The sequence below is a fragment of the Schistocerca americana genome, chromosome 7 (genome assembly GCF_021461395.2).
Source record: "Schistocerca americana isolate TAMUIC-IGC-003095 chromosome 7, iqSchAmer2.1, whole genome shotgun sequence".
NCBI lineage: Eukaryota > Metazoa > Arthropoda > Insecta > Orthoptera > Acrididae > Schistocerca > Schistocerca americana.
The window spans coordinates 54,167,977-54,190,017 of NC_060125.1; the positions used below are offsets into that span (position 1 = coordinate 54,167,977).

The following is a 22,041-nucleotide window of genomic DNA, read 5'->3' on the forward strand; positions in this document are numbered from 1 at the left end:
GCTTCATCGGTAAACAACACAGAGGATGGAAATGTAGGTTGCATTTCACACTGTTCCAGGTACCACTGCGAAAACTGTGCTCTGGGTGGATAATCAACTGGTTCCAGGGTGTGGACACGCTGTAAGTGAAATGGCCGTAACAATTGCTCTCGAAGGACTGTTCGTACATTCGTCTGATTCGTCCCCATGTTATGTGCAATTGCACGAGTGCCGATTGAAGGATACCGCTCCACATGCTACAAGATAGCTTCCTCAAATTGCAGCGTTCTTACCGTGCGATGGCGTCCCTGTCCGGGTAACCTGCTAAATGACCCGGTCTCACGCAGACGTTGGTACACTGCAGCAAAGGTCGTATGATGCGGGATACGGTGATTAGGATATTGTTATTGATAAACCCGCTGTGCAGCTCGTCCGTTGCGGTGCGCTACGTAGTACGCACCAACCATATCAGTGTACTCACTCCAGGTGTATCGCTCCGTTAGTAAACGGAGACAATGCACTATTACACTGGTGGACAGTAGTTGCCTACAACTGAAGATCGTAATACGGCCTCTAACAACTGAAGAGCGTAATACGGCCTCCACCGGTTTAAGTACTCCTCATAGGCAAAAATGACATTAGGAAAAAATATTTGTTTTTATGTCCTCTTCAACCTCCCAGAGTTTGTCGGTTTAAATACTTTTCACCCTGTATATCCTCCCTTCACGTCACGGAATGTTGAAATTGGCGTGCCAGGTCTTGCGGAAAAGTCACTGACATTGTTGTATATTCATCCCAACGATAAGCTAGAGTGCGTGATCAGAAGTATACGGGGACACTTACACTGATAAGCCAAAACATTACGACCACTGCCCGCCGCGACGTCGCATGCCGCTTGGTGGCGTTGCGGGCACGTGACGCTGTAGCAAGCGGAGCAGACACGGACGGGGTATCACCCTAGCGAAGATGCTGCAAATGGGGAAATCCATTCAGATGATCGAGTTTTGACATAGGGCAGATTATTATTACGCAGAGCCTGCGAACGAGCATCTCGAAAACGGAGAAGCAAGTCGAATGTTCACGTGGTAATGTCGTGAGCATCTACAGAAAGAAGTGAAAGGATATTGAAACTACCATTAGGCACCAAATGGTTGGACGTCCACGGCTCTTCACAGAAAGTGGGTTTCGGATGCTTGTCTGCTGTGCGAAGTAGCATAGGCGGTGATCTGCGGCATCTCTGCTGAACGAGAATATCGCTGGTGCACACACAAGTGTTTCATCGTACATTGTTGAAGATGGAGCTCCACCGCAGACCACCCCTACGTGTCCACATGTTGACCCAACGACATCGTGATTCACGACTGTTGTGGGCACGGGACCATCGGAATTCGACCTTCGATCAAGGGAAACGTGTCGGCTCTTCGAGTGAATCACATTTTTGCTACACTAGGTCGGTGGTCGACTCCACAAACGCCGTCATCGACCTGAAGGGCGGTTCGAAAGATGCAGCGCACCACGGACACAGACTGGTGGGAGCAGTATTGTGCTATGGAAGGTATTCTCCTGCGCTTGCACGGGACCTGTGGTACCAATGTGTAACCTCCCTCTTACTAATCGGCCTATCCTGCTAGCAATATAAAATATGACCGTGGATCGCGTCTATGCCTAATGGATTTTTCTAATAGGATAAGGCTATCTTTCCCGAAGAAGTGATACCGATAAGTAGGAGGAAAGTGTACAACCTACCCTTCTGATGGAATGTCTACTGAAAATAGAAAGTAATTAAACCGAACAGGCTGTAATTTGGAAAATGAAAGTTATTTTGTGCATTCATTCACGAACAACACTGGACAGAAAAAGGGATACCACTGATCATGAATCCAAAAGTTACACTAATGAACAAAAAGGAAATAATTAACGGTCGCCAGCCCACCAGGGCAATTTACATCCAAAATCCTGTAAAAGATGATGGGAAAGAAAAACATGCATTATTAAACAGTGACGTGGCAACTGAAGGTTGTCCTGTTTTTTGACACTAATTTTAAGTGAGTGTGTAATGATACAGAAAACTGATAAGTCACTCTTACATTATGTTTGGCATTAAATTTTAAAAAAGGCAATCGAGTAATGATTTGAAAATATGCAATTAAACTGTACGTTAGTACTGAACTTCGTTACGTGAACAATGACTTTCAGTGACCTCAGCATAACGTCATCAAAGAAATTTAGAAAAAAAGCAAGCACTTTTTACTTTTCCGTACTTATTTCGCTAATTGGATTTCATATTATTGTCTGAACAACTGAGCCTTCTTTTTACTGACCTGAACAGAATTAAATACTAGAACGCGTACCAAACTAAACAGCCATGTCCAAAATAAATAAAACTTCCGTACTCTTAATTTGTGCATTTCTTTACATTTGGATTTTTTCCAATGATTGATTCTCAGACTTGAAAAATGAAATCGCTTTACTTTAGTCACATACTGAAGCATCTGTTGTACAACAGTTAATTGAAAGTAGACTGAGGCTAAAATTCTTAAAAGAGAATTTATTCATCAATAAACTGGCTGTAACTATTCAGTTTGTTTCTTATGACACTCAGTTAGCATATTAGAAAAAAAGAGGAACAAGGATCCTGCTTGGTAACAATGTCTGGGGGCGATGAGGACACAATCGCCCTGAGTTTAACTGATTATTGTTTATAAAAATCTTATCAATCAAATCACATTCAGTTGTGCTGCTGGGTTAGCTGTTAATACTTCCTACCAATGAACAGCCTTACTTCAGTGCTGTGCATACGACGAAACTCGGAGCCGACGACAAAACTGTGTTGCAGGAACTGCTGCTGTTGCTGAAGAGCCACGGCTAATTATAGGAACGTGCAATCGTAATTAATACAGCCTCTTCCGCCCGTCCACCGTCCGTACTCCTGCTCTAGACATCAGGCCGGCGGGCGCACACGATGCCGCCGACAATGGTACTCTCTACTGCGAGAGCGTTAACACCACACTTCCTCACACTACAAGCCCAGGAACCCGTCTCCCGCTCTCTCTGAGCGCTCTGTGCAACAACTCCCTACCCAAAGATTTTACAACGCACAAGCACTGCTATTATCGTTGCTAGTCGATACAAATAACAATTTCTTTGGCTTTTTCCCAGAGCTTATAAGTTTCACAGTAAAACACAGATAAATACAATGAAACGTCAACAGACTTCTAACTAAATGGACACATACAGTGAAGAAATGTCCTTACTTATTAAATGAAAGCATTTTAATTACAAATATTTACATACAATTCAAAAAAAAGTTATATATCGGTAGCAGGTGCCATGCATCCTGCATTTTCGCTATTGCAAATGGCAGATACGCTGACAGCTGCGAACGAACTGCATCACTTCATGCTTGACGCCTTTCAGCTGTATAATGGTCCGTGTCTCGGCGTCTGACAGTAAAACAGTGGTTTGAGCAGCATTATAGTGAACTCACGTTGAAGTTTCAGCGACCAAATTCTAAATTCGCCTGATGTAAATCCTAGGAAACCCATCTGGGTCGGTATCGGGCGCCATCACCGCATACGCAAATCAGCGGCCCGTTATTTACGCGAATTACATGACCTGTGCGTAGACATCTAATTCCACATACCTCCACAAACCTACCAACAAACTAACGGATCCGTGATACGCAGAATCAGCGATGTATTTCGTTCTAAGGACGGACAAACTTTTTCCCAACAAATAAGAAGAACTCTCAGCCACATATGTAGCGGCTCACTGAAACAGGGCATTTTTCCAGACAGACTGAAATACGCTATCGTTAAACCATTGCATAAAAAAGGGGATAGGTCTCATGCTGAGAACTACCACCCAATCTCATTTCTGGCAGTTTTATCCAAAATTCTTGAAAAAGTAATGTATTCAAGGGGAGTATCATACGTTTGTAAACATGAAGTACTAACAAAATGGATCAAATGGCTCTGAGCACTATGGGACTTAACATCTGAGGACATCAGTCCCCTACAACTTAGAACTACTTAAACCTAACTAACCTAAGGACATCACACACATCCATGCCCGAGACATGATTCGAACCTGCGACCGTAGCGGTCGCGCCGTTCCAGATTGTAGCGAGTAGAACCGTTCAGCCACTCCAGCCGGCTAAGTACTAACAAAATGTCAGTTTAGTTTTCAACAGAAAATGCTATACATGTTTTCACTGATGAAATATTAAATGCATTGAATATCCGAACATCACCCATTGGGATATTTTGTGATCTCAAAAGCTTTTGACTGTGTGAATAATGAAATTCTTCTAGATAAGCTTAAGTATTATGGTATGAGTGGGACAGTGTACAAATGGTTTAATTCGTCTTTAACTGGAAAAATGCCGAAGGTTGAAATTAACAGTACAGATAGTCTGCAAAAATCAGCAGAGTCCTCTCACTGGGGAGGTATCAAGAATGGTGTCCGACAGGGATCAATCTTGGGTCCCTTATCGTTCTTAATATATATTAATGACTTGCCACTCCATATTAATGAAGATTCAAAGCTAGTTCTTTTTGCTAATGATACAAGTATAGTTATCACATCCAACAAACAAGAATCACGTTAGGAAATTGTAAATAATTTCTTTAAGAAAATTATTAAGTGGTTCTCTGTAAATGGACTCTCACAAAATTTTTGAGAAAGCACAGTTTAAACAATTCTGTACGGTGAATGGCGTAACACCATTGATAAATATGGTCTATGAACGAAAGTCTGCTGCTAAGGCAGTATAGTCGAAATTTCTGGGTGAATTCATTTATGAGAAAGTGAATTGGAAGAAACACATCGATGATCTGCTGAAACGGTTAGGTTCATCTACTTATGCTGTTAGGGTTATTGCAAATTTTGGTGATAAACGTATCAGTAAATTAGCCTACTATGTTTATTTTCATTCACTGCTTTCACACGGCACCACATTTTGGGGCAATTCGTCATTAAGAGAGAAAGTATTCATTGCACAAATGCGTGTAATCAGAAAAATGGCTGGAGCCCACCCAAGAACACATTGCAGACATTTATTTAAGGAACTCGGAATATTCACATTACCTTCGCAATACGTATATTCACTTATGAGTTTTGTTAGCCGGCCGCTGTGGCCGAGCGGATCTAGGCGCTTCAGTCCGGAACCGCGCTGCTGCTACGGTCGCAGGTTCGAATCCTGCCTCGGGCATGGATGTGTGTGATGTCCTTAGGTTAGTTAGGTTTAAGTAGTTCTAAGTCTAGGGACTGATGACCTCAGATGTTAAGTCCCATAGTGCTTAGAACCATTTGAATTTTGTTATTCCTCCCGCCGGAGGTTTGAGTCCTCCCTCGGGTCCGGGTGTTTGTGTTGTTCTTAGCATAAGTTAGTTTAAGTATGTGTAAGTCTAGGGACGGATGAGCTCAGCAGTTTGGTCCCTTAGGAATTCACACACATTTGAACATTTTTTGAATTTTGTTACTAATAATCCATCCCATTTCAAAAACAGCGAAGTGTGTAGCTACAACATTAGAAGAAACGATGATCTTTATTATTCTGGATTAAATCTCACTTTGGCACAGAAAGGGTTGAAGTATGCTGCCACAAAAATCTTTGGTCATTTGCCAAATAGCATTAAAAGACTGACAGATAGCCAACCAACATTTAAAAGCAAATTAAGAGAACTTCTGAATGACAACTCCTTCTGCTCAATAGACGAATTTTTAGATATGAAGTAGTAACTGTAAAAAAAAACTTTAATTATTTTGTTTAAAGAAAACTTACATTAAAGTGACACGTTCCACATCATTACGAAATGTCGTATTCATGATCTATGGAAAAAGTATTAATGTATGTATGAACAAAGAAGCTATTATGTAGCTGGTCATAATGTTTTGCTTCATCAATGTATATCATGTGCAGTCGACCACCAGATGTCACAAGCGACGCATCCGCCAGTATAAAAGGAGGTGGGGGATTACAGTGACGTCAGCTGAGATAATGTCCACTAATAGAAGTCCGGGTACTTTTGGACACATTGTGTACAGGGAACACCTAAACAAAAAGATGTGTAATAAGTTGCTGATGATAGCATACGTCAGGAGACATTAACGATATCCTGACGTTTTATTACGCGGTTTTTTTTAATGCACACATGAACTATGAACTAATATAACACTCCTGAGAAACTCTACTGCCGCTAAGAATATTTTCTTCTATCAGAAGAATATCATAAGATGCATTTTTGAATAATAGAGCACAATTTTTTGTACAAAAGACTTTAATGAATAAAAAATATTTGCTTTTCCTAACTTGTACGTATTCCTTGTTTTGACAACGTCCAAAGGGAGTGCACATTTGTACTAAACTTGGGCCAGGGTCCATATTTACGAAACCAGAAATAGAAACTTGATGAATATATCCTACACAAGACTACCTATAATCAAAAATATATCTGCGAACATTGTGGTAGCTTGATCGGGAATGTTTTTGGAAAGTGTAAAGGAATTCCCTGTCAAACTCAGAATGTTACAGCAATCGTGGATGAAAAGGAATTTGTTCTATATTTCTGAGGAGTCTGTATGTAAGAGTGTACATTGAAACATGATGTAAGTGAAATGTTTGGTAACGTCAGTGGATTAATATTAAATGTAAATTTACGTGCGTTACTTAATTACGTAAGACAGCGATCAGCCTTCACGAAAATCATTTTTACAGTGACGCTGTCTCATACAACAGCAATGCTGTTTCACTGTGGTTACGCTTGACTTTGATTTAAAAAATTCAACAGAGGCTTGGGATGCTGTAAAAATTTCAGTCGTAATAAAAATTCCAAACTGAAAAATATGAAACGGACAGTAGCCGAGAAAAGGTTGGCTGTGAAGTGAACGTGCGAACCGTGAAAGTTGTAAGTTCACCGATGCCATCGAATATCTATTCGCACCAAGATGTGGTACTTAAGTGAAATAAAATACTCGATACGAAGCAGGAAACATGAAAAAATAATACACAATGAAAATAACACGCCCACATTTCCGTATTTAATTTCTGCAATAATTTTGTTTCCACCAGCAAATCACAAAACCTCAAAAAATGTCCATCAAGCGTTTCTTCGACTGATGCATCAGCCATCCAAGTGCTGCTGGCGTCGTATCGCTCCTGGCAACGTCAGCCTTTGCATTCTGAAACAGAACAGAATGATGAAATTAAATACTTTTCCGTATTAATATAATAAACATAATGCGTTTGTTTATGCTTGTAGAATATTCCATTTAAAATATCAAGTTTGCTGTGAAGCACATTTGTCAAAAAACTGATTCGTTAAGTACTAGAAGAACAAATCTTGTGCTGCAAAAATTGACGTTAAGTCGTAATGATCATTCTCAGCATCATTATTTGATTGAGTTTTAGGATTTCACTATTCACAAGTTCAAAGGCTAGATTTTTTAAAAGTACATACATCTATATGTGTTTTCTTTGGCCCATTATGGATGCTGCACAAAGTAGAACGAAAGTTGGACCGCGTCTAATTACCACCAGACTTTCCAAGTATCTTCTTCTCCAGTTTCTTCACAATGAATGGATCTTCTGAACTTCCTCCAAAACTAGTGACTATCAGAGAGCTCAGATTTCAGCAGTAGATTAAATATTTCCAGAGTAAAATGGTTAATCTGTTAAAATTTGTTTTTAAGTTACGCGTTATTTCTACTGTAATATATCAATTTTGTAACTCGGTCTATCCTGTCATAACTGGCAAACGACACAGACCTGGTAATAATAAAGGTAGAAAATGGCATAAGAAGCTGTTTGCAAAGCTTGATAGTAAGTTTCCTCGAAGCTTTGTATGGCTCAAACGTAGCAGGTAATCATTTTCACTTTTACATAAGCAGTTTTTTGCTCAATTAATCTCAGAGAGACAAGTTTACAGCGTAAACATCCAGAATATACATGGTGCCCAAAAAGGAATGGTCAGTATTAAGAATATGATAGGAACGAGCATTCGGAGCAAAAATGTCCGGTACACATGGGCTCTGAAATGCATGTCTTACGAGCTACTAGCACTTCTTCGTCTTCGATACTGTGAAAGAAATCTGTTCTACTGCGAGCTTTTTGCTTTCCATATTTTGGGAGGAAGCAGTATGGATCAAAACGAGGAAAAAATATCTAGTATAGATGGACACTAAAATGTATACCTTAATAGTTAGGAGCAGTTGTTCAGTGGAAGAGATGTGTTTCACAATCATGAAGATGAACAAGCGCTCGTAGTTCATAAGGTATGCATTTCAGAGTTCATGTTTACTAGACTTTCGCGCTCCGAATGATCGTTCCAGTCATATCCTTAATACTGACTATTTCTAATCTTCCACGCAGAAACACCCGCCCCAAGTAGTCACCACACGAAAACGCACTCTAACGGTCCAAAAGATGCGCAGGCGAATTGTGTACATTACAGTTCCAGCCCTAGAGTAAAGTAACAGAATGATGTAGAATCTGACCTCAGAAACATATGCCAAATTACTGAAGAACAACTTTTTCCGGCGCAGAAAGCGCGCTTTCGAAAGGAGGAAGAAAAGAAACGAAATAGCCAACGTTATTTCAGTACGATATTTTAAGTGCTACGAACTCACATCCCTCCCCCCACTGTTACTAGCTTGCTGACAAGGTGCAATGTAGTACTTGCAATAGTCGTGTTTGCGTCCTTAAAAGTAGAGAGAGAGAGAGAGAGAGAGAGAGAGAGAGAGAGAGAGAGAGAGAGAGAGAGACTAAAAGCATACCTCTCATCATTGCTAAAATGAATTTTTAAGTCACAGAATTGAAAAGTCAAAAACTTGAGATGTTCCATGCCCTCTTTTGCTTGTCTCCTCTCATTTTCATCAATTTTATTAATGTTCTATGTCATTGCACGGTAGTAACAGACCGAATAAGGTTATTGTAATGAGAGTATTTGTACTGAGAGCTCAAAAAATACTTCTCACTTGATTCCTAAACATGTTGTTTTACTTCCCTGGGTGGCCTGTGCGAGGCGAGCATCAGAGGACGCGGCACACTGCGTTTCCGGTTGGAGGCTGCACTTCCCTGAATTCTGAGGAGTTCATACATTAGGCTGAAGCGCCAGGCGGAACGACTTACGTCGGTCGAGTTTCACCTATTGTATGCAGGGCGAAACGACCTGAGAGACGTTTGAGTGTCGCCGCAGTTTGTGTGTTTACCGTTCCAGCGCGTCCGGAATGAAGATTCCTGGCACCAACTGACTGCCTTGTCCTCTTGATTCTGAGAATACTTGTGGACTGGGCCCTGCTGTGTGCGACTGTCTGGCGCCGGATGGCCGATGGTCTAGGCGGGTTGTTTTCGTAGCCGGTCAAACGGCAAGTTCAGTGCCCTCAGCTGAATAGCAGAGGCATGATTGGTCAACTTAAACTGAGGCTAGTTGACGTCATAAAGCCCTGCTCGAAATTGGAGGGAATGGTCGCTGTTGGCACGAATGGTGTTCTGAGATGGTGTGGCAGAATTTTGGAATCTGAACTGAATGCTGATTCGCAGTTTTCGAGGAGAGTAGGTAGTAGAGCAATGTTGGATTCACTCTTGCGTTGCACGGGCAGTGGATTCGGGATCTGATATTCCTCGGAGTTGGGCGGTCTTGCGACTTGGTCGCCCGTTTTCGGAAGAACTTAAAATTCTCGAACAGCCTTCGCGGCCAGGGGTTGACACAGAATTGCTGCACGGCAGAAGTCGGCGCCTACATCATCAGGACGCTGCCTACCGGCGACGTGCTGCAGAATTCAGTACTGGTACAGTATTTTGCGGCACCAGCATTGTGGGACCTTATCAATTTTATACTGAATCCCTCAGCAGCACGCGCGTTTGCTTTGCTACAAGTCCACCTTGCTTGTTTCTCCATATGATCCCATTTGAGCTATCACTACTAATTACGATACTGCCGCATAGTCGGGAGATTAATATCTGATTCATTAGGACCTCCAGTCATTATCGTCAATCCATTGCATCACAGAGAGTAGGAGCCCCTTGTTCTCAAGCCAACTCTTATTCTCATAATATTTCAGTGTATCCTATCCTTTAACCTACTGTGTGCGTCGACAATCATGTGCATTTATGTTCAGACATATAATAAAACTCATTGTGATATTTAATCCACATATCACATCGTAGATACAGGCAGAATCCCATTTCCTGTTGTTTATTATGATAAAGTTCTCTTTTTTGTGTAGATTACGATTTTTATTATTGCCAGTGTGCATCCTTATTTTACCAACTAGCAGGGTCCACAATTTCCTTCCGTTACCGTTGTGTACATAATTGGTTAGATGGTAGATAAGGAGGCGGTCGAGTCCATGTCTCGTTCTCATGCAAGATTCGACTGAATTACAGAGGTACAAACTCTTCTCCACCCCGGCTCCTCGCAAACTCTACGACGTATAAATGTGACTGGCTAAATGTAAAACATTATGACTAATAAATGTGATCGTGATCACTGGAATAATCACGGATGTACGAGCCACTGTGTAACACATTAAAACCTCCTGATTATAAATGCTTAGCCCAGAGTCCAAATTCTGCATAACATTTGAAAAGTTTCAGCATGCTTGTCACGTAGTCGGTTAAAGTAGAAGGCTGGTACCCACTTAAATTTTCTCCTTCCCTCTGTTCAAAATATGAAATTTACTCAGATGGTTGCATTTGGTAATTTCCGCACTACAGGCATTATGAACTGGGGATTCCTCCGTCTGGAACATTGGATCATGTGTCAGTGGACAGTGTCCTAATAATAGGGGGGGGGAGGGGGGGGGGGTGACTGCATCCCATCGGAATGACCAGTATGAGGTGCGCCCGAGACGGGTGTTTGACTTCACCGACCGCAACTTATTGCTCCTAACCACAAGCCAGTCTTTCTCCATCACGACGGCAACATAGCGAGTGCCATCAGCTGATTCCCAAACACTTCGTTTGGTCCCTTTAATCTTTAAACCAACCAACCAACCAAACACTTCGCTCAGTGGCAGAGAGGGCAAAACAAGCGAGCACGTGTCTCAGGTCATATGAAGACATCCGACCGTTTTGTGAGAAAACGCAGTTTCCTAAGTAATTTATACACATTTTAGCAGGCGATAAGTTAAGCCGATTTGTTGCCATAATGGGTTACGTCGAGGCTTCACACTTTGCGCTCGATGTTCGAAACCCTATTATTGTTTTTATTTTATTTTTCCCGTTTATTTACCGATGCCTGAAGAAGATTACTGCACGAATGTTTCTTATCACATTAGCGGGTATCAAGGCGTAATATTAATTGTAAAGTGACCATCTGGGCTTCACAACAAGTGCCATTTATTTATTATGTAATATTCTTGTGCATGGTATTTTCAGGGGTCCAATTTTTTTTAAATTCTCGTATTTTTATATTTCATTCTTCTATCAGTTCTTATATTAATTCTTAAATTTTATTCTTCTTTTTATTCTTCAGGGAGATTTGGTGTATTCCCTTGACAGATACCGATCGTAGAAACATTGGAAATATAGAATTTTCCAACACAACGAACAGCATACGAAGGCAGATTTACCGCTGTGACATTTCTGCGTATGTATCTCAATCGACATAGAAATGTCGTCAACACTGAGGAAGTTTTCGGAGGAGGAGGGAATTAGCGTTTAACATCTCGTCGACAATGAGGACATTAGGGACGGAGCACAAGCTCGGATTAGGGAAGGATGGAGAAGAAAAGAGGCCGTGTCAATCCGAAGGAACCAACGCGGCGTTTGCCTTAAGCGATTTAGGGAGATCAAGGAAAACCAGAATCAGGATGGCCGGAAGCTGTTCTGAACCATCGTCCTCCCGAATGCGAGTAGGGGTCTCGCGGTTCTAGGCGCTCAGTCCGGAACCGCGCGACTGCTACGGTCGCAGGTTCGAATCCTGCCTCGGGCATGGATGTGTGTGATGTCCTTAGGTTAGTAAGGTTTAAGTAGTTCTAAGTTCTAGGGGACTGATGACCTCAGAAGTTAAGTCCCATAGTGCTCAGAGCCATTTTGAACCATATGAATGCGAGTCCACTGTGCGAACCACTGCGCTACACTGTCCACCGAAAACAATTTCAAGTTCAAATGGCTCTGAGCACTATGCGACTTAACTTCTGAGGTCATCAGTCGCGTAGAACTTAGAACTACTTAAACCTAACTAACCTAAGGACAACACACACATCCATGCCCGAGGCAGGATTCGAACCTGCGACCGTAGTGGTAGCGCGGTTCCAGACTGAAGAGCCTAGAACCGCTCGGCCACCACAGCCGGCGAAGTTCCAGAAGAAGCAAAATACTAAGCACAGATGATTCCGTCGTCTCCAAAGCCAGGGACTGCTCCTCTGAGAACGCCGTTAACTTCTATCTGTAATTCTCACTGTCCCCATATTTTTCAGTACGTTATCTCTGTCGGCCAGCCACTCTCAATGTTCTTCACTTTTTAACGCTTCCGGAGTCTCACATCAGTGGCTCCCATCTCAAACTAATATTCCAATCTGGCCCACGAGCATGAACATCGCCCCGAAAGCTGAGGTTCAATAGTGGACCCATTCACTTGGGGTCCCTACGGTCAGCATACATGCTGGGTGTCTGTAGTACTTTTCAGCTTAAGAAACGTGTAGTTACGTAGGACATACTGTATAATAACTGTCGGTGCTGTGTCTTTTGGCTAGATGATGAAGACGATCTGGAACACCCACTGAAATGATTCTTTCTTACAAAGTAGGTTGGGTTGGGTTGTTTGGAGGAAGAGACCAAACATCGAGATCATAGGTCTCATCGGATTAGGGAAGGACGGGGAAGGAAGGCGGCCGTGCCCTTTCAGAGGAACCATCCCGGCATTTGCCTGGAGCGATTTTAGGGAAATCACGGAAAATCTAAATCAGGATGGCCGGACGCTGGATTGAACCGTCGTCCTCCCGAATGCGAGTCCAGTGTGCTAACCACTGCGCCACCTCGCTCCGTACAAAGTAGGTGACTAGTGGTTTGCTGCTAGGCATGTTTCGAAAACTGATGTATAAAACCTTATGGCGAAATCTATGATGAAATGTAGACCAGCCACATACACTTACGAGCCAAAACATCACGACCACTGCAACCGCGAGGGCACGAGACGCGGTAAGAGAAGTACATGAGCGGAGCAGAGACGGATGGGGCATCATTCTTGCGGCGACAAGTGGCGCAAATGCGGAAATCTGCCTACTTAAGAGACTTTGACAGAAGCCAGACTGCTGTGGCCCGGTGTCTGGGCGCGAGCGTCTCGGAAACGGTGAAGCTGGTCGTCTGTTCGCGTGCTACTGCTGTGAGCAGCTGTGGAAAGTGGTTGAAGAGTGCTGAAGCCATAAGTAGGCGACAAGAAGCTGGACGTTCATAGCTCATCACAGAACATACACTGCTGGCCATTAAAATTGCTACACCACGAGGATGACGTGTTACAGAAGTGAAATTTAACCGACAGGAAGAAGATGCTGTGATATGCAAATGATAAGCTTTTCAGAGCATTCACACAAGGTTGGCGCCGGTGGCGACACCTACAACGTTCTGACATGAGGAAAGTTTCCAACCGATTTCTCATACACAAACAGCAGTTGACCGGCGTTGCCTGGTGAAACGTTGTTGTGATGCCTCGTGTAAGGAGGAGAAATGCGTACCATGAAGTTTCCGACTTTGATAAAGGTTAGATTGTAGCCTATCGCGATTGCGGTTTATCGTATCGCGACATTGCTGCTCGCGTTGGTCGAGATCCAATGACTGTTAACAGAATATGGAATCGGTGGGTTCAGGAGGGTAATACGGAACGCCGTGCTGGATCCCAACGGTCTCGTATCACTAGCAGTCGAGATGACAGGCATCTTATCCGCATGGCTGTAACGGATCGTGCAGCCACGTCTCGATCCCTGAGTCAACAGATGGGGACATTTGCAAGACAACAACCATCTGCACGAACAGTTCGACGACGTTTGCAGAAGCATGGACTATCAGCTCGGAGACCATGGGTGCGGTTACCCTTGACGCTGCATCACAGACAGGAGCGCCTGCGATAGTGTACTCAACGACGAACCTGGGTGCACAAATGGCAAAACGTCATTTTTTCGGATGAATGCAGGTTCTGATTACAGTATCATGATGGTCACATCCGTGTTTGGCGACATCGAGGTGAACGCACATTGGAAGTGTGTATTCGTCATCGCCATACTGGCGTATCACCCGGCGTGATGCTATGGGGTGCGATTGATTACACGTCTCGGTCACCTCTTGTTCACATTGACGGCGCATTGAACAGTGGACGTTACATTTCAGATGTGTTACGACCCGTGGCTCTAACCTTCATTCGATCCCAGCGAAACCCTACATTTCAGCAGGATAATGCACGACCGCATGTTGCAGGTCCTGTACAGGCCTTTCTGGATACAGAAAATGTTCGACTGTCGCCCTGGCCAGCACATTCTCCAGATCTTTCAGCAATTGAAAACGTCTGGTCAATGGTGGCCGAGCAACTGGCTCGTCACAATACGCCAGTCACTACTCTTGATGAACTGTGGTATCGTGTTGAAGTTTCATGGGCAGCTGTACCTGTACAGGCCATCCAAGCTCTGTTTGACTCAATGCCCAGGCGTATCAAGGCCGTTATTACGGCCAGAGGTGGTTGTTCTTGGTACCGATTTCTCAGGATCTATACACAGAAACTGCGTGAAAATGTAATCACATGTCAGTTCTAATATAACATATTTGTCCAATGAATAACCGTTTATCGTCTGCATTTCTTCTTGGTGTAGCAATTTTAATGGCCAGTAGTGTAGATCGGAGGCCTGTGCGCCCTTAAATCAGGATAGGCGACGATGTGTGGCAGATCTGACGACACAGTACAGTGCTGGCGCAGGCACGAGTGTTTTGGGGCACACCTATTTGCGTACAGTATTGAACATGGCGTTCCGCAGCAGAGGACCCCTATGTGATCCCATGCTGACCCAACGAAATCGTCAGTTATCATTACAGTGGGCAGGGGATCATCGAAATTGGACCGCGGATCAATGGAGTCGTGTTGCCTGGTCGGACGAATCCCGTTTATTGTTAAACCAAGCCGGCCGCGGTCGCCGTGCGGTTCTAGGCGTTTCAGTCCGGAACCGCGTGACTGCTACTGTCGCAGGTTCGAATCCTGCCCCTGGCATGGATGTGTATGATGTTCTTAGGTTTGTTAGGTTTAAGTAGTTCTAAGTTCTAGGGGACTGATGACCTAAGACGTTTGTTGTGGACTGGCAAGACAGCCAATCTACAGTGACGGGTTGCCGAAAGGCCCGCGTTAAGCTCACGCAGGCTGGCGTGTGGTCTGGAACAGTTAAAGGAGTTATACTAGCAAGAAAAGTACGTAGCTGCTGGAATACTTAACTTTAATCCATAATTGGTGAACATCGGTCTGACGGTACATGCATCACAAGATAAATAGCAAATGATAATGGCGCCTTGTTAGGTCGTAGCAAATGTAGCTGAAGGCTATGCTAACCATCGTCTCGGCAAATGAGAGCGTAATTTGTCAGTGAACCATCGCTAGCAAAGTCGGCTGTACAACTGGGGCGAGTGCTAGGAGGTCTCTCTAGACCTGCCGTGTGGCGGCGCTCGGTCTACAATCACTGATAGTGGCGACACGCGGGTCCGACGTATACTAACGGACCGCGGCCGATTTAAAGGCTACCACCTAGTAAGTGTGGTGTCTGGCGGTGACACCACAATGTTAAAGTCCCATGGTGCTCGGTGGCATTTGAACCATTTATTTGTTAAACCAGGTCGATCGTTGTGTCCAGATAGGCTGTCATCCAGGCACAGCTGCTCGAAACCTGCAGCGCACCAGGGACGCAGGCCTGTGGCAGCAGTATTATGTTGTGGGGAACATTCCCTGGGCTTCCATGATACCTGCGTAAGTAATTTTTTTTTTTGGTGGGGTTTAAGGGCGCTCAACTACTGAGGTCATTAGCGCCCAGTCACAGTTGTTAGAGCACATGGAACCTAGTAAAACTCAAGGGGAGGGGGGGACGCCAGAAAGTCCTGACAAAGATGCAGATAAAATAAGTAAAAAAGTTAGATGTCTTTGGACAAGCCAGTCAAAGTTATAAAACGCAGAACACGAGCAGCTGCTCGAGCGTCATCAGCTAAAATATCCGGTAATGTAGATGGCAGGGACAGGACAACACGGGATTGACTAAAGCGGGGACATGACAATAAAACATGGCGCACTGTTATTGCCTGACTACAAGGGCACTGCGGGGCTGGGTCACCGGAGAGCAGGTAGCGGTGGCTAAACCGGCAATGCAGATTGCAGATTTGCAACCTTGTCAGAAGGACCTCTTCTCGCCGAGATGGTCAGGAGGAGGTTGTCCAAGCACTTGGGAGTGGTTTTACTGCCCGGAGCTTGTTTCCTTGGAGGGATGACCAAGCATCCCACCACAACGACACAAGCCTCTTACAAACAACCCCACGAAAGTCAGATGACGCGACACAATGGGAGGCTGGCCGAGGCAGGAGGACTGCAGCTTTGGCTGCAGCATCTGCAGCCTCATTCCCAGGCACTCCTACATGTCCGGGAACCCACAGAAAACTGACAGGAGAACCATTATCAGCGAAAGAATGGAGGGACTGCTGGATCCGTTGAACCAAGGGATGGACCGGATAGGGAGCTCCAAGGCTCTGAAGAGCACTGAGTGAGTCAGAGCAGAGTACATACGATCAATGGCGGTGGCGGCGGGCATACTGAACGGCCTGATGGAGAGCAAAAACCTCGGCCGTAAAGCTGGAACATTGGTCGAGGAGCCGGTATTTAAAGGTGGCGGCCCCGACGACAAAGGCACAGCCGACACCATCGTCAGTTTTGGAGCCATCGGTGTAAATAAAGGTGTGACCGGGAAGTCGAGCACAAAGTTCGACAAACCGTGAGCAATACACTGCAGCCGGAGTACCCTCCTTCGTGAGTGAGCTGAGGTCGAGATAAATATGAACCGGAGCGTGGAGCCAAGGTGGTGTCGGGCTCTCACCCTCTCTAAAGGTGGTAGGGAGGGCAAAATCCAATTGTCGAACCAGGCGATGGAAGCGGATTCCGGGGGGCAGCAGGGCAGACACATACAACCCGTACTGATGGTCGAGAGAATCGGCGAAGAAGGACTGATAAGAGGGGTGGTCGGGCATTGACAACAGCCGGCAGGCATACCGACACAGCAGTATGTCGCGCCGGTAGGTCAATGGTAATTCGGCAGCTTCAGCATAAAGACTCTCGACAGGACTAGTGTAGAAGACTCCGGTCACAAGACGTAACCCCTGATGGTGGATGGAGTTCAGACGGCGTAAGAGGGATGGCCGAGCAGACGAGTAGACGAAGCTCCCATAATCCAGCTTCGATCGGACTATGGACCGATACAAGCGAAGCAGGACAGTGCAATCCGCTCCCCAAGATGAACCACAAAGAACTCTGAGGACATTAAGGGAACGTGTACAACGGGCCGCCAAATAAGAGACATGCGGAGACCAACAAAGTTTCCTGTCCAATGTGAGCGTTAGAAACTTAGTTGTTTCCACGAATGGGAGAACAACGGGACCGAGATGTAAGGATGGCGGAAGGAATGCTTTATATCGCCAAAAGTTGATACAAACCGTCTTCTCTTCAGAGAACAGGAAGCCATTTGCCACGCTCCATGAGTATAGGCTGTCTAGACAACGCTGAAGGCAGCGCTCCAGGAGGCATGTTCTCTGGGCACTGCGGTAGATCGCGAAGTCATCGACAAAGAGAGAGCCTGAGACATTAGGTGGAATGCAATCCATAATTGGATTGATCGCGATGGCAAAAAGGGCTACACTCAAGACGGAGCCCTGAGGCACTCCGTTCTCCTGGAGGAAGACGTCAGACAATACGGAACCCACACGTACCCTAAACTTTCGATCCGTTAAAAAGGAATCAATAAAAAGGGGCAGGCGACCGCGTAGGCCCCACCTGTGCATAGTGCGGAGGATACCTCCTCTCCAACAGGTATCATAAGCCTTCTCCAAATCGAAGAACATGGCTACCGTTTGGCGCCTTCGCAAAAAGTTGTTCATGATGAATGTCGACAAGGTCACAAGGTGGTCAACAGCGGAGTGGCGGCGACGAAAGCCGCATTAGACATTGGTAAGTAGCCATCGAGATTCAAGAATCCAGACTAACCGAGCATTAACCATGCACTCCATCACCTTACAGACACAGCTTGTAAGAGAAATTGGGCAGTAACTAGAAGGAAGGTGTCTATCCTTCCCGGGTTTGGGTATAGGAACAACGACGGCGTCACGCCAACGCATGGGGACCTGACCTTCGGTCCAGACGTGATTGTAGGTACGAAGAAGGAAGCTTTCGCCCGCCGGAGAAAGGTGTGCCAGCATCTGAACATGAATGGCATCTGGCCCCGGAGCAGAGGAACGGGACAGTGCAAGCGCACATTCGAGTTCCTGCATAGTAAAGGGGGCATTATAAGTTTCCAGATTCAGGGAGTGGAAGGAAGGTCGCCGAGCCTCTTCTGCCTCTTTCCTGGGAAGGAAGGCAGGGTGCAATGGGCGGAGCTTGAAACTTCCGCGAAAAACCGGCCGAAGGCGTTGGAGACAGCCACAGGATCAACAAGGACCTCATTACCTGAGGTCAGGCCAGGTACCGAGGAGTGAGCCTTAATGCCCGACAGCCGGCGCAGGCCAGCCCAAACGACAGAAGAGGGAGTAAAACTGTTAAAGGAGCTGGTGAAAGAGGCCCAACAAGGTTTTTTGCTGTCTTTGATGACTCTACGGCATTGCGCTCGGAGTCTTTTGTATCCAATACAATTCGCCAACGTAGGATGGCGGCGAAAGGTGCGTAAAGCACGTCGTCGAGCACGGATAGCGTCTCTACAAGCCTCATTCCACCAGGGGACGGAAACGCGACGTGAAGAAGAGGTAGCACGAGGAATGGAACGTTCGGCAGCATTGATGATAACAGCCATGAGGTATTCGACCTGACTGTCACAACTGAGAAAATCGTGGTCCGGAAAGGTCGCCAGGGAGGAGTAAAGTCCCCAGTCAGCTTTCGGTATGTTCCAGCTCGAAGGACATGGGGATGGGGTGTGGTGCAGGAGACGAACGACACAGGGGAAGTGGTCGCTCGAATGGGTGTCAGAAAGGACATACCACTCGAACCGACGGGCAAGAGTGGTAGAACAGATCGAGAGGTCCAAGTGGGAGTAGGTATGAGTAGAGTCCGAGAGCAAAGTCGGGGCGCCAGTATTGACACAGACAAGATTGAGATGGTTTAAGACATCCGCCAAGAGTGAGCCTCTTCGACAGGATGCAGGAGAGCCCCAAAGGGGATGATGGGCATTGAAGTCGCCAAACAATAAAAACGGCGGAGGAAGCTAAACAATCAGTTGCATCATGTCAGCCCGACTAACTGCGGATGACGATGGAGTGAAGATGGTACAAACTGAAAAAGTAAAAGCAGAAAGAGTAATACGGACAGCTATTGCTTGAAGTGGGGTGGTCAATGGGATGGGATGGCAATAGGCATCGTCCCGAACGAGCAACATGACCCCACCATGAGCTGGGATACCGTCCACAGTGGTGAGGTCATACCACTCCGAGGCATAGTGGGTAAAGGCAATATGGTCAGTTGGGCGCAACTTGGTTTCCTGGAGTCCAAGGACGAGCGGACAGTGCAGGCGGAGGAGCAGTTGTAATTCCTCACGATTAGATCGAATACCTCTTATGTTCCAGTGTAACAAGGCCATCGATAGTCAAAAAGGAGGGGGAACGAGACGGGGGAAGAGCTGGTCACCTCGACGGCCACGGAGGGCCAGGTTTCGAGGGAACAACGCTACAACCGGCGGGAGGCGGATCCTGTTCCATCGAGTCGTCGCCAGCTGCGGCCGCTGTCCTGAGTTGTGTGGGAGGGGCAGCATCATTTGCCGACGAGACGCCAACTGAGCGCCTGGCAGCAGAGCGTCCCGGTGAAACTGAGGACAGCTGGGAGCAGCGACTCACGGATGGAGCGTCAGACGATACGCACCGGGGTGGAGAGGGGGATAGAGACTTCTTCTTGGAGGCCTTCTTGGAAGTCCGAGGAGGCACAGGGATGGCGGGCTGGACCCGAAGAAGGTCCTCACGCGCGGGGTCCATTTTGGAACGCCGAATCTCGGAAGCTGGGGTCCGGAACGTTTCCCCAATGGACGCCTGAGAAGAGGATCGCTTCTCAGGCGGCGGGGGGGGGGGGGGGAGGAGGAGGAAGGGTGGCACCTGGGGCAGAGGGGGCAGGGGCTGCGGGGAGGAGGATTTGGAAGGGAGGGATTTGGGAGGCGGAGGGAGAGACCCCGGATGGGGGGAGGAGGTGGAAGGGGGACAGGATAGGGGTGAGGATACCGTGGAAGGAGTGGACACGACTGAGGCAAACAAAGTGGTCAACGTCACGGGATGGAGGCGGTCATACTTCTTCCTGGCCTCAGAATAAGAGAGACGATCCAAAGTTTTGAGTTCTTCAATCTTCAGAATGAGATTTTCACTCTGCAGCGGAGTGTGCGCTGATATGAAACTTCCTGGCAGATTAAAACTGTGTGCGCCGACCGAGACTCGAACTCGGGACCTTTGCCTTTCGCGGGCAAGTGCTCTACCAACTGAGCTACCGAAGCACGACTCACGCCCGGTACTCACAGCTTTACTTCTGCCAGTACCTCGTCTCCTACCTTCCAAACTTTACAGAAGCTCTCCTGTGAACCAGGACAGCTTCTGTAAAGTTTGGAAGGTAGGAGACGAGGTACTGGCAGAAGTAAAGCTGTGAGTACCGGGCGTGAGTCGTGCTTCGGTAGCTCAGTTGGTAGAGCACTTGCCCGCGAAAGGCAAAGGTCCCGATTTCGAGTCTCGGTCGGCGCACACAGTTTTAATCTGCCAGGAAGTTTCTTCAATCTTCTTCTCCTTCTGATACGCGGGGCAGTTTAAGGATCTAGGCGAGTGGATGCCAGGACAATTAACGCACCGAGGTGGTGAGGTGCATGTATGTTCCTCACGAAGAGGACGTCCACAATCGCCACAAAGGGGCTCAGCCTCACACCGTGACGACATGTGCCCAAAGCACTAACACCAAAAACAGCGCATAGGAGGCGGGATGTAAGGTCACACGTCGCACCGGTAGCACATCACCTTTACCTTCTCCGGGAGAACATCCCCCTCGAAGGCAAGGATAAAGGCCCCAGTGTTGATGCGACGGTCTTTGGGGCCGCGCTGGACTCGTCGGAGGAAATGCACACCTCGGCGCTCCAGGTTGGCCCTGAGCTCCTCATCAGATTGCAGCAGGAGGTCCCGATGAAAAATAACCCCCTGCGTCCTATTCAGCGCCAGATGCGGGACAATGGATACTGGGATGTCCCCTAGGCGGTCGCACGCCTGGAGCGCCGCCGACTGTGTGGCGGAGGTGGTCTTTATAAGAACGGACCCCCAACGCATCTTACTGAGAGCCTCGATTTCCCCGAAGATGTCCTCGATGTGCTGGACAAAGAACATGGGCTTGGAGGTGGCAAACGCAAACGTCCCCCCATTGGTTCGAGAACAGACCAAATAGCGGGGGAAGTACTTCGCCCCAAGCCGGCGGGCCTGTCCCTCCTCCCAGGGAGTGGCCAAGGAGGAAAGAGCAGGAGAACCAGAACCAGAGACAGTACCTTTCCTTTTGAAAGACTCGGCCACAGAGCGACCTGATAAGTGTTGACGTTTCATCTGCGAAACGTCCTCCCCAATACCACCCACTCCGACCAGGGGCTGTCCCCACGGGCGCCACCCAGCCTCAGCAAGGGCCACCTGGTGGGATGACCGTTGCCGGGAGTCCTGATGCCCCAAGGAGACAGGCATCTACTCCTTGGCCGACATCGGGAGGGTGCAGCTCAGGTATCGGCAGTACGATCCCTGTGTTGTCAGGGGGCTACAACCTAGAGGGTACATGAAGACCCCACCACAACGGGCTGGCTACCATGCTGGATGTCGGGTGCCATGGAAAGTCCATCATTATCGTAGGTGCAGAT

General features: G+C 46.6%; 1 long non-coding RNA gene and 1 other non-coding gene across 2 annotated transcripts in view; both read right to left on the reverse strand.

Annotated features, from left to right (window-relative positions):
- Positions 1 to 6,998: 6,998 nt before the first annotated feature.
- The window catches only part of LOC124622548, a 33,635-nt gene continuing 18,592 nt past the window's right edge, over positions 6,999 to 22,041 (reverse strand). Inside the window, exon 3 of the long non-coding RNA XR_006980648.1 lies at positions 6,999 to 7,161. This is a non-coding gene — a long non-coding RNA (uncharacterized LOC124622548). The remainder of the gene's footprint in view (positions 7,162 to 22,041) is intronic.
- On the reverse strand, positions 20,588 to 20,661 carry Trnas-cga. Its single transcript has one exon. It is a non-coding gene; the product is annotated as a tRNA-Ser (tRNA).